Here is an 11002-nt window from a genome sequence, read left to right as displayed (position 1 = left end):
GTTTTTGGTTGACCTGTAACACACATACAGATAAGTGCACAAATCATTATGTATGAACAGCTCAGCAAGTATTCACAAACTGATCACATCCTTTGAATCAGCACCCAAACAGGAACTGGAGCACTGGAGCATCCCAGAAGTCCCCTTTGTGCCCTCTTTCGGTCAATATATCCTCCCCCTCCCCAGGAATGGCTATCCTGACTTTTAATACTCTATAGTTTGGTGTATTTTCGAACTTTAAATAAAATTCTAAAAACTGACTTATTTTTGAAACATGAAATTAGAAGGTAATAATATTAATACCAAATTTGTTTAAGTTGGTTGTTTTCATGGTAATTTGAGAGTCCGAAAATTAAAGTGTCTCCTTTAGTCCAATCCAATCGCTATGGACTGGACTGTATCCCCCCAAATTCATATGTTGAAGTCCTAACAACCAAACTGACTGTATTTATAGATAGGGCTTTTAGAAGATAATTACGGTTAAATGAGGTCATAAGGGTAGAGCTCTGTATAGGACTGTGGCCTTATAAGAAGGGGAAGATCTCTTTCCCTTTCCCCTGTTAGAATACAGCAAGAAAACTACAAAAGGCTACCATCAACAAGCCAGGAAGAGAGGGCTCACAAGGATCCGAATCACCCGGCACCTTGATCTTGGACTTCCCACCCTCCAGAACTGTGAGAAATTAATTATTATTGTTTAAGCCACCCAGTCTGTGATGTTTTGTTATGGCAGTCTGACCTAATACATCCATTTTCCTAAAAATGTATTTCACTTTTTTGAGTAGTAAGTTTATCACTGAAGACCAGCCTCTACATTTCAAATTAATGCATGTTTTTTTTTTTTTAGTTTTAAGAGAAGTTGGCACACAAAATTAAATTGCTACTGCCCAGTAAGAAAACAAGGTTTATTAGATAAACATAAGGAGATCTATACGCTAAGTGCTGGGGTGCAAATACAAAAAGGCAAGATCTCTCTCGTCTAGGAAATTCACACTTTACTTGGGAAGGTCAATCATTCCAAGCCAACGGCAGATATTAATGGCATCGCTGACATAGGTTTAGGTGCCCTGACTTTGAAGTAATGTAATAAAACCCTGTCCTTGCCACCACCTTTGAAATCAGAGTGGTAGCTGCAGTGCCTCACGCTAAAAGTAGACATCCAACACATGTTGTTGATTAAAGAGGTGGCTGGAGGACTCTGAAGTGTAGCTGGAGCAAGAGAGGTGCCAAGAGGTGGCTCTCTTTAATTAACACTCTGTTGGGAAGAATCAGGCTCCCGGTGGAATCACCCATAGTACCCAAAGGGAGTGCAGTGATCCTATTTGCAAGCCAGTGTGACGAGAAGTGTTTCCACTGAGTCATATTTTCAAAAGCCATCGTTTTCCCCTCCTGTAAACAAATGCCAATTAATGTGTAGGATGCGACTTTCTTAGAGTCGAATAAAAGTAACACAGCAACCAGGTGGTATGCAATGTGCCACTTGTGCTTTTTATTTACAAACCTATTGCATGCCACTTGTGTCGTCAAAGAAACAAGAAATAATTAGAAAGGTAGACTAATAGGGAAAATAAGATGTTTGTGATATCTGGGTCCTCCTCATAGCTCAAAAGGCACTGTTTGTTATACTGCATCCAAATATAAAACAAATGATCTGTCTCCAACATAAACTATTTAGACTGAACACCAGCCAAATGAAAGCAGCTGCCACTAGATTAAAAAGTCATTTTCTCAGCCAACTCAGATTAAAAAAGAAAGATTTTATGAACATATTTCTTCAACTCAAGCAGATTTTTATTATTCTGTGTTTCAGCTGCACATAAAAATACAAACAGCATCTCCTGGCATGACCATTTGTCAGAAATTTAATTTCAGATAAACAGATGGTGCTAAACTAAAAATATTAGTAGGGTATCATCTGTAAAATTCAAATCATTTTAGTATGTGTTGTCTTTAGTCTTTTTTTTAAACAAAGAAGTTTCTTTTTCTAAATTGATCACACCAAAATATAGCTCATATTCATTTTCAAGGATCTTGAACAAGGGTCTCTTATGTCCCCATCTCTAGGGGCTCTTGACAAGAAAAAAACTTAGAAATATACTGTTCCTTCTTCACTTCACGGCCTGGAGATAAATCTGGATAAAATTTTAAAGGCTATAAATTGAAGTTAGAATTCTCTTTACTGGTTGATTTACTTGCTATTCAAGACTTGGGCACATTTTGTGCAGCTGGGGGTCCAAGTTCTACATGACCAATGTCAGTGAAATGAAAGGAAACAGATAAAGGAGAAAAGGACTGGCACAGCAAACAGCTGAAAGACGACTTTCCCAACTTCCATTAGTTATTAAAACAAAAAATTAAAACAGTCCCTCCAACGGCTCAGTGAAAGTTCTACCCCAGGACCAATAGGCACAGCAACTCTGGGGACCAACCAAAGCTCTCAGATTCGAAGCGGAGCTTGGATTAGAGTGCATTTCATTATGTACAGTCTTACTGCACAGCATATATCAGGTCGAACCGTGTGAAATTGCCAATATTCAACCAGTTTTGACCAACATATATTTCAACCTAATATGGAGACTGCTTCCAAAGACCACTTCATTTCTAACCCTACCCATAGTACAAATCAAGAACATTATTCAATATGTACCAAATCGTATAGGAGGTGCTTGGCCATTTTTGGCTGCTTCCTTGTCCTTAGAAACCAATTCTTTTCCTCACTGGTCTAATCTTATCTAATTCTCTAACACAACAGAGCTTTTTCACCAAGGCTGTGGACACCTTTGGAGTTTGTGCATAGGCTTCAGGGTGTCAGTGAAAACTTAGGTATCGTATACATAATTGCGTGTGCATTTTGGAGTCGGGATTGGGCAAGAGAAGTGAGTCCACAATATTTACCAGCTTTAAGAGAAATGAGTGGGTCAAAATTGTTAGGTAGCTGCTCAAAAATCCTGCCTTGTCCCTGAAAACTCTAGCTTATGTTGATCTCACTCTGGAAGCAGTTCTGAAAGACTTAATGTACTTAAACATAAATTGGTTCACATGCTACTTGCTGGTTTGAAAAATAAATGTCTTCTCTTACAGATCAGATAGAAAGTTCCAAGAGGCATAGTTCTTTTATGCCTCTTGTATCTCCCCTTAGTTTCTAGCACAAGGGTTTAATCTTACAGGTTAATTAAGGTTTTTTGTTAACAAGTAACATGTATCATTGCTCCTTAAAATTATTAAAAAATTGAGTTTTCTAGTGAAAATTCATCTACCAACACATACTTCTACATTTCTATAGTTTACATTTGGACTTGCTTATTGTTCACAGGAATTATTTTATTTCTAAAAATAATAAAAATATATAAAAAATCATTATTCAGAAAAACATAATTAAGAGTGCAAATCTGATATCAAAAGTCGATTGCAATACATGGTAAAGCATGTAAAAATTTGAGTCTACTCCTGCTGCCACCAGCATCCATAATTATCAGTTAGCTGGTTCAGATAAATAAACGGCTGTGATATTGTTTTTCTGAGAAATAGAAGAAGGCCAAGCCCTATTTGGAAATACATTGGTAGCCTTAAAAGGATTTAAAATACATATATATATATAATTTTCCTGGATTTATACTACCTTAGATGAGTGATTCTTTAAGGCAAGTTTTCTCAAGCTTGGTACTACTGGCATTTTGGACCAGATACTTGTTTGTGGTGGGGCTGTCCTGTGCACTGTAGGGTATTTAACAGCATCCCTGGCCTCTACCCATGAAATGCCAGTGGTAAGCCCTCCTCCAGTTAGGACAACAGAATATATCTCCACTTACTGCTAAATGTTGGGAGGGGGCAAAATCACCCACAGTTAGGACTTCAGAAGATTTCCTTAAGGTTTTTACTCAGTAGCCAACCTATCCCATGTGTTTCTCCTTACCTAATGAAGAGGAGAGCCTCGCTAGAAATAATAAGGTTTTTCCTCAAAGGTTTTGGGTTAGGGTTGCCGGATTTAGCAATTAAAAATAGAAGATGCCCAGTTAAATTTGAATTTTGGATAACAACGAATAAGTTTTTAGTATAAATATGTCCCAAATATTGCATAGTGTTTAATCTGGCAACCTTATTCCCAGTGAAGTACTAATATAAATAAATTGCTAGCTCCTGACAGGGGAAAAACAGTATTAAATAGTCACTGTGACTTTTTTCTACTCCAATGCTGTATTGAAGTGATGGGAACTAGGTTGTGTTGCAAATAAGTCGTTTAGTCGTTGTTTTTGTTGTTGTTGTCCTTTAAAAAAAAAGGATAACATACTTCACAGTCAGCGAGTGACAGTGAAAACAGCACATACTTTGGAACCAGGCAGCTTTGAGTTGGAACTTGACAATGTCATTTTTGAAGGTGTGACCTTCGACAAGTTAACTTCTGAGTCTTCACTTCCTCTTTTACGAAAAAAAAAGTCCGGGGTGGGTGAGGGGATTATAATTCTGTTACTGAGTAGTTGTGTGAGTGTATGATGAAGTGAGGTAGCTTTTTAAAGATGAAGTGAATATACATAATGTTGCTGGCACTGGGCACTCCCTGGATGTGTGGGGCTGATGACCTAGGACTCTAGGAGGCTGTGGACAGGATGTTCTTCTAGCGCTGCACCTACCCCAGATGTAACCGCATAGGCTCCAGGCAGCACCTGCCCAGGGCAAAAGAGGAAGCCGAGGTTGCCCGTCATAGCCACCCATCACACCTAACCCATAAGAGCTCAACGACCCACTGGGGCGGGGTCCCGTGAATAGGGCCGGGAGCAACACTGAGCAGACAGGTGTGCAAAACCGAGAAACAGAGAACCACAGCCTGACATTTGTAGGGCTATGGGCTATGGTGTTCAACTCCTAAAATGCTCTTCTCAAAAGAGCGTTTCACTCAAATTTTCCCCCTCGCAATTGGTCTGACAATGTAGAAAATATATTGAGCTTTTTTTTTTTTAAAGATACTTCCCTATATCTCTATTTCTTCATCTGCAAAAGGAAGAGGTGGGGCAAGTGAACTCTAACATTCATTCCAAGTTTGAAAAATTATGTGATTCCTCCCTCCAAAGGCCCAGCTGAAGTCTCGGCTCCTCCTGAAGGGTTCTGCTCTGAAAATCCTGCCAGCACTAACCTCTCTCCCTTAGCTTTTACTGTCTCTACCATTCATTAAAGCAAACACTCTATCACAAGCTACTTCATATTTTAAAAGATTATATTACCTATATAATGTACACAGAATAATAAAACAAATATCTATGTATCCACTGCTCAATCTAAGAAATGTTACCAATGTTTTCAAGGCCCCATCTGCATCCCTTTCACTCCCAGCAGTAACCACTACCTTGAATTTTGTTAATTACGTATCCCCTTTTTACTACTCCCTTGCTTTTCTTAATAATATTACAACATATATATCTATCCCTAAAGAATATTTGTTTAGAGTTGCTTGCTTCTGAATGTTATATCTGTGTTTTCATACTTTATATTCTATATTCTGTGACTTCTTTTACTCACTAGTATATTTGTGAGACAGCCATGTTGATGGGTGAAATTGTAGTTCAACCATGATCACTGCTCTACCATATTCTATTCTGTGAATATATTACCATTTACTTATTCATTATTCTGTCAGTGGACTATTGGGTTGTTTTCAGTTTGCTGCTGTTTTGAATAATGCTGTGGTGGCCATTTTTTTCATGTTTCTTGGTGCACACAGACCAGGGTTTCTTTAGAGTATAGCAATAAGGCCATGGGGTAGGTGTATCTTCTCTTTTCTAGATGATGCCAAACTGTTTTCCAAAGGGGTTTTACCAAGTCACATCCTCACCAGTAGCCTATCAGTTCTCCTTGCTGCATGTCTTCCACACTGGGTATTGTGAGAGCAAAAAAATTATTTTCTCTGCTTACAGTGGGCAAAGAGACCATTCTCCCACCCACCCCTTTTCTTAGAGTACTTCGGAAAACTTAGGGACACAGTGAATCTGAGCCCTTACTCTAACCTTTCTAACAGAGATAAATCTCTCTAGGGATTAATCCGAGTCTCCAGTTTTTTGTTTTTTTTTTTTTGCAGTACGTGGGCCTCTCACTGTTGTGGCCTCTCCCATTGCGGAGCACAGGCTCTGGATGCGCAGGCTCAGCGGCCATGGCTCACGGGCCCAGCCGCTCCGCGGCATGTGGGATCCTCCCGGACCGGGGCACGAACCCGTGTCCCCTGCATCGGCAGGTGGACTCTCAACTACTGTGCCACCAGGAAAGCCCCGAGTCTCCAGTTTTTACAACAGAGTTATCTCCAAGGCCAGGACCAAAGAGTCTCTAGATGTGTAAATAGGTGTACCTCCGGAATTAGCTAAGGGCTCTCTTGAGGGGTGGGTAGGAGACTTTCAGAAGGCACAGTCCTTTGTCTCTCTCGGAGATAAGAGAAGTCATTGTTCTTTCTTCTGATATGCTCTATAAATTACATGAGATTTTGTCCTAACTTGTCGTCTCTTGCCTGGACCACCTGTGTCATGTGTTTTCTCTCTTCTATACTGGTACGGAGGGGGTCTTGCTGGCAGGATTGTTTTGTTTCTCCAACATATTATTCTTCCATTCATTATTAAAATAATTAAAAAATTTTTGGAATAAATTTAGATTTGCAGAAAAATTATAAAGATAGCATAGAGAGTTCCCATGCACCCCTGATTTCCACTCACTGGAAATTTTTATTTAGTTTAATATCTAGTATCTTGTATTGCTTGCATATCATGTATATTATATATATATTATATATTTGCTTATATGTATTTTTGTCTCTATAAGGGTCTGGGCAAGGTGTTGCTCTATGTTTCAGTACTTACTATAAGACCTTAGCTATAAGAAGAAAGGCCCTAGCTGAATTTGAAGGCAGAGGTGGGAGAGGGCCAAACTGTTCCCCTAAGAAGATGAAAGGAACTTCCAATATTTGTCTCCTGAGAGGAACAAAGCAGAGAAGGGGGAGAAGAGGAGAGCTTAACAAGGACACAAGCTGATACAGAGCTGCAGAGGGGGCCAAGGAATTGTTTTAATAGGATATCGAATGTTAATTTTAAGTTGTGTCCACTGTAAAGCAGGGATGCACAAAATACACATTTCAGCCCCATGCCCAATAGCCCGAGCAAGGCCAGAAACAAATATTCTATCCTAGAATGAACTTCCATACATAAAATTTTATTTTAAAATATTACAGGGCTTCCCTGGTGGCGCAGTGGTTGAGAGTCCACCTGCCGATGCAGGGGACAACGGGTTCGTGCCCCGGTCCGGGAAGATCCCACATGCCGCGGAGCGGCTGGGCCCGTGAGCCATGGCCGCTGAGCCTGCGCGTCCGGAGCCTGTGCTCCGCAACGGGAGAGGCCACAACAGTGAGAGGCTCGCATACCGCAAAAAAAAAAAAAAAAAAATTACAATTTTATTATTAGAAGCTATCATAGTCATTTTTTAAAGTGTGAGGGTTTACTGTAGCTACAGAAACATGTGGGCTCAGACAGCTGCTGGCCTGCTCTTTCAACCACTGCACCACCGTCTGTAATTTTGTACCAAATGGATATTCACTTTCAAGTGAAGTCAGAACGGGCACTCCGTGTTTTTGGCCAGCACCGCCAGCATGGAGTTCTGCCCCTGGTGATGCTGTCACCGATTTAATTAAGTTTCTTTCCTAATACTAACTGACCAAGGTAAAAATTTACCTCCTGAAGTCCAACGTTAGGTCGATGGTGATAGTGCAACTTCACTGAAGCAGGGTCACCAACCGAGCTTTGTGCACAGTTTAAATAAGATAAGTTCTGAATATTTTCAGGAGCAGCCTTAAGATTGTTTTTCTTGCTCTGGTTTTTTATTCCTAATATGTGTACAGCACTTACAATGCTTCACATGCTCACAGGAGATAAATTTGTCCTCAAACCTTGGACGTGGAAATGTGGCATTGGAGCAAATAATTGGCTTTCAAGATGACAAAACTATCTCTGAATCTCCACCTGCATCTCAGCTTTCATTGAATTCACACCAATTTCAGCATCTTCACTGGAGAAAAATGATGGAGGTATCTCTCCATCAGGTCATGGAGAAAATACTTGCAGCTTCAAGGCACATCAGTCTGGTTAACTGCTTCAGTAACTTTCAGCAAATAACTACCTTCTCTGCAAATAACCACTGGCTGCTAATAAGCCCTGCTATGTTGGTATCGTTACCTGCAAAATACAGAAGTAAGGTTCCTTTGTCCAAGTAACATTTTTTAAAAATTCGTTAATGCTGCTTTTATATCTTGTTTGGCTTGCAGTTTGGAAAGCACCTTGCACACTGTTAGGGGAGGAGTTCTTATTTATTAAAAGCAACAATGAGTTAAATTAATACTTCCTCAACTTTAGTGATGCCCAAGGATTCTGATTTGGTAATTTGGGGTAGGACCCAAGAATTCACATTTCTAATGAGTTCCCAGGAGATGCAGCTGCTGGTGAGGGGCCCACACTTGGAACAGCTCTGAGTTAAATCATGACCTTGTCCCCACCCACTGTCTTCAGCTGGGGGTCTGGTTTGCTGCAGGGGTGTCCGTCTGCTTTTCTTATTTTGCCAGTTTCTAAGCTTCTTTCCAAGGAAACCATTCAGTCCTCTATTTTTTTTTTTAACAGCTTCATTGAGATATAATTCACATACCATATAATTCATCTACTTAAAGTGTACAATCCAACGGTTTTTAGTATATCCACAAAGTTATGCAACCATCATCATAATTTTAGAATATCTGCATCACCTCCAAAAGAAACTCTATATTCTTTAACTCTCACCTCCAACTCCCCCCAGCCCATGGCAACCACTAATCTACCTAATGTCTCTATGAATGTGCCCATTCTAGCCATGCCACAGAAACAGAGCCATAGTCACCCTCTATACTTAAGTGTTTTCTTGTCAGCAACACAGCAATATTTGTCACGACTAAACATGATTAGAAAAACAACTCCGTTGGGCGCCATTCTTTAAGAGATGAGGCCCTGGGGACTTCCCTGGTGGTCCAGTGGTTAAGACTCCGTGCTTTCAATGCAGGGGGCCCAGGTTCGATCCCTGGTCAGGGAACTAGATCCCGCATGCATGCCACAACTAAGACCCGGCACAGCCAAATAAATAAATAAATATTTTTTTTAAAAAGAGAGAGAGATGAGCCCCTTGTGGATGACATTTCTTCCTGAACGGTTATTTGGATTTTGAAGGTTTACTGCTGTGGTGGGATCTACTTATCTTATGTGGCCACCACCCCACCTCCTGAGAATGACTCATTCTTTTGGAGGATTCATCTTCACTGCTCCAACTGTGTGGTTTTAATGCCACTGCTAGTCATAATACCCTCCTCCCAGCTCCCATCACCCCACCTCCTTAACCCATGTTATGGACTGAATTGAATGTTTGTGTCCGCCCAAAATTCATGTTGAAACACTAACCCCCAATGTGAGGGCATTAGGAGGCAGGGGCTTTCAGAGGTGATTAAGCCATGAGGTGGAGCCCTCATGAATGGGATTAGTGCTCTCATAATAGACGAGAGAGCTTGCTTCCTCTCTCTGCTCTGCACTACGTAAGGACACAGCAAGAAGGTGGCCATCTGTAAAGCAGAAAGAAGGCTCTCACCAGAACCCGACAATGATGGCACCCCAATCTCAGACCTCCCAGCCTTTAGAACTGTGAGAAATAAATGTTGCTTGAGCCACCCAGTATATAATATTGTTATAGCTGCTTGAGCTAAGACAACTCAATTCATAGGAGAGGGTACATGACCCAAGCTTGCTCTGTCAGAGGCCTTCCCTGGACATTTTCAAATCAATCCTAAGGGAAGGGAACTGTGCTGGGAGGATATGAGCCCTTGGGCTGCCATCAACCAGTTTCAACATCCTGGTTGAGATGCGGAGGGAGTCAGAATCTTGAGGAGAGGGGGATCCAATCTTGTCCCAGAGGTTCCCAGGGCCACCGTGGTTCTTCTTGCTTCCCTAAGACTTGGTTTCTTCGTTCAGCCTCTATTCTAGAAGTATGGAATGGACCCCAGTCAGGCCTGAAGGCTCAGACCTAGAAACTCGTGGTAAATTCGCCTTTAATGTCACCAGTCTCATGGCAAACGAGGGATGTACCTACTTCTTATATCTTCTATCCTCTTATATCTCTGTGTCTACTTCTTATATCTTCTATCCTCTTATATCTCTGTGTCTACTTCTTATATCTGGTGAGCAGGCAAGCAGGTACCCAGGCTCTCTCCAGTATGATTGAAAGGGACTAAGAGAGTAAAAAGACCCCAAGAGAAGAGAAGAGCAAAGTTCTCACTCTGTGCTCACTGTCCTTAAAGGGATCTTGGAGGAATCAGGATGCGAGCTGCGTCGTCTCCTGCTTTGTGAGGCTGTTGGGTGCAGCTCAGTTTCTGTATCTTTCGACATCAGAGGAAACATATTCCCTTAACTGTGTCTATGGGCATCTTTCCACCAATCACATCACTGTCCCACTGAGACTCACTGTGCAATGAATTATCCCAAGATCCTTCCAATAAATCCCTTTTAATCTAAAGTCCTTTTTGTTTGCTTTACCACCTGTTTTGAAAAGTTGCAACTATACAACTACTGATGCTAAGAAATTTAGTCATCACCCTGCTTATCTAGAGATAAGGCATTCATTATACTTTTGTGTAAAACGTGACTGTATGTAACTGTCAAGCTGAACACCAGGTACCGGCTACCAACCACAGAGGAGGACTCCAAACGCTTCTGCCTGTTGCGTGTTGGGGTTGGGGTCGCCAAGTGAAACACAACACAGTCAAGCCCTAGATGGAATGGTGCTTTACCTACGTAGAGAGGGGACAGAGCAAGATCAGCTTCGATGTGGGTGTTGGTCCCTCATGGCCAGCAGGTCCCCAGGGCGGCCAACACGGTGCAACTGGCCTATGCACACCCCTCTTATGCTGCAAGAGAAGGACCCTGACCCTTCCCTGTGGAGCCTGAAATATTGAAAGCGGGGTGCATGCCTG

At 41.4% G+C, this 11002-nt stretch overlaps 1 non-coding gene across 1 annotated transcript; it reads left to right on the top strand.

Moving 5' to 3' along the window:
- The first annotated feature begins 9005 nt into the window (after positions 1–9005).
- Positions 9006–9078, top strand: TRNASTOP-UCA. Its single transcript has one exon. It is a non-coding gene; the product is annotated as a tRNA-Sec (tRNA).
- The last annotated feature ends 1924 nt before the right edge of the window (positions 9079–11002 follow it).

The sequence above is a fragment of the Monodon monoceros genome, unplaced genomic scaffold (genome assembly GCF_005190385.1).
Source record: "Monodon monoceros isolate NGI ecotype Baffin Bay Population unplaced genomic scaffold, NGI_Narwhal_1 Super_Scaffold_22, whole genome shotgun sequence".
NCBI classification, from domain to species: Eukaryota; Metazoa; Chordata; class Mammalia; order Artiodactyla; family Monodontidae; genus Monodon; species Monodon monoceros.
Note: the sequence above shows the minus strand (reverse complement) of the source record. Positions and strands in the feature narration are given on the sequence as shown.